Raw genomic sequence first — 2,500 nt, 5'->3', positions numbered from 1 at the left:
AAAATGGCCAGTTTTGGCCCGTTTTGGGCTGTTTTGGCCTGTTTTTGGTCTGTTCTGGCGTGGCGCGGTGACCGTCGTGAGCGGAGCAAAACGTCAGCCATCTCAGCACCTTGGAACCCCCGGGTGGCACAGGCTGGATGGGGCTTTCGTATAGCAGGGACGGTGCTGCCTCACGCTTCGCTCGCTGTTCGCCGCTCGCCGCTCGCTCGCGCAACCTAAAATGGCCAGTTTTGGCCGTTTTTGGGCTGTTTTGGCCTGTTTTTGGTCCGTTCTTGCGTGGCACGGCGACCGTCGTGAGCGGAGCAAAACGTCAGCCATCTCAGCACCCTGGAACCCCCCGGGTGGCACAGGGCTGGATGGGGCTTTCGTATAGCAGGGACGGTTGCTGCCTCTCGCTTCGCTCGCTGTTCGCCGCTCACCGCTCGCTCGCTCAGCCAAAAATGGCCAGTTTTGGCCCGTTTTTGGGCTGTTTTGGCCTGTTTTTGGTCCGTTCTTGCATGGCGCGGTGACCGTCGTGAGCGGAGCAAACGTCAGCCATCTCAGCACCCTGGAACCCCCCGGGTGGCACAGGGCTGGATGGGGCTTTCGTATAGCAGGGACGGTGCTGCCTCACGCTTCGCTCGCTGTTCGCCGCTCGCCGCTCGCTCGCGCAGCCAAAAATGACCAGTTTTGGCCCGTTTTTAGGGCTGTTTTGGCCTGTTTATGGTCCGTTCTTGCGTGGTGCGGTGACCGTCGTGAGCGGAGCAAAAACGTCAGCCATCTCAGCACCCTGGAACCCCCCGGGTGGCACAGGGCTGGATGGGGCTTTCGTATATAGCAGGGACGGTGCTGCCTCTCGCTTCGCTCGCTGTCCGCCGCTCGCCGCTCGCTCGCGCAGCCAAAAATGGCCAGTTTTGGCCCGTTTTTGGGCCGTTTTGGCCAGTTTTTGGCCTGTTCTTGCATTGCGCGGTGACCGTCGAGAGCGGAGCAAAACGTCAGCCATCTCAGCACCCTGGAACCCCCGGGTGGCACAGGGCTGGATGGGGCTTTCGTATAGCAGGGACGGTGCTGCCTCTCGCTTCGCTCGCTGTCCGCCGCTCGCCGCTCGCTCGTGCAGCCAAAAATGGCCAGTTTTGGCCCGTTTTTGGGCCGTTTTGGCCAGTTTTGGCCTGTTCTTGCATTGCGCGGGTGACCGTCGAGAGCGGAGCAAAACGTCAGCCATCTCAGCACCCTGGAACCCCCGGGTGGCACAGGGCTGGATGGGGCTTCGTATAGCAGGGACGGTGCTGCCTCTCGCTTCGCTCGCTGTCCGCCGCTCGCCGCTCGCTCGTGCAGCCAAAAATGGCCAGTTTTGGCCCGTTTTTGGGCCGTTTTGGCAGTTTTTGGCCTGTTCTTGCATTGCGCGGTGACCGTCGAGAGCGGAGCAAAACGTTCAGCCATCTCAGCACCCTGGAACCCCCCGGGTGGCACAGGGCTGATGATGGGCTTTCGTATAGCAGGGACGGTGCTGCCTCTCGCTTCGCTCGCTGTCCGCCGCTCGCCGCTCGCTCGTGCAGCCAAAAATGGCCAGTTTTGGCCCGTTTTTGGGCCGTTTTGGCCAGTTTTGGCCTGTTCTTGCATTGCGCGGTGACCGTCGAGAGCGGGAGCAAAACGTCAGCCATCTCAGCACCCTGGAACCCCCCGGGTGGCACAGGGCTGGATGGGCTTTCGTATAGCAGGGACGGTGCTGCCTCTCGCTTCGCTCGCTGTCCGCCGCTCGCCGCTCGCTCGTGCAGCCAAAAATGGCCAGTTTTGGCCCGTTTTTGGGCCGTTTTGGCCAGTTTTTGGCCTGTTCTTGCATTGCGCGGTGACCGTCGAGAGCGGAGCAAAACGTCAGCCATCTCAGCACCCTGGAACCCCCCGGGTGGCACAGGGCTGGATGGGGCTTCGTATAGCAGGGACGGTGCTGCCTCTCGCCTTCGCTCGCTGTCCCGCCGCTCGCCGCTCGCTCGCGCAGCCAAAAATGGCCAGTTTTGGCCCGTTTTTGGGCCGTTTTGGCCAGTTTTTGGCCTGTTCTTGCATTGCGCGGTGACCGTCGAGAGCGGAGCAAAACGTCAGCCATCTCAGCACCCTGGAACCCCCCGGGTGGCACAGGGCTGGATGGGGCTTTCGTATAGCAGGGACGGTGCTGCCTCTCGCTTCGCTCGCTGTCCGCCGCTCGCCGCTCGCGCAGCAAAAATGGCCAGTTTTGGCCCGTTTTTGGGCCGTTTTTGGCCAGTTTTTGGCCTGTTCTTGCATTGCGCGGTGACGTCGAGAGCGGAGCAAAACGTCAGCCATCTCAGCACCCTGGAACCCCCCGGGTGGCACAGGGCTGGATGGGGCTTTCGTATAGCAGGGACGGTGCTGCCTCTCGCTTCGCTCGCTGTTCGCCGCTCGCCGCTCGCTCGCGCAGCCAAAATGGCCAGTTTTGGCCGTTTTTGGGCTGTTTTGGCCAGTTTTTGGCCTGTTCTTGCGTGGTGCGGTGACCGTCGTGAGCGGAGCA

Source organism: Musa acuminata, unplaced genomic scaffold, assembly GCF_036884655.1.
Source record: "Musa acuminata AAA Group cultivar baxijiao unplaced genomic scaffold, Cavendish_Baxijiao_AAA HiC_scaffold_1010, whole genome shotgun sequence".
In the NCBI taxonomy this organism is placed as follows: Eukaryota; Viridiplantae; Streptophyta; class Magnoliopsida; order Zingiberales; family Musaceae; genus Musa; species Musa acuminata.
The sequence above is the reverse complement of the archived record's forward strand: the minus strand, read 5'-3'. Positions refer to the sequence as shown.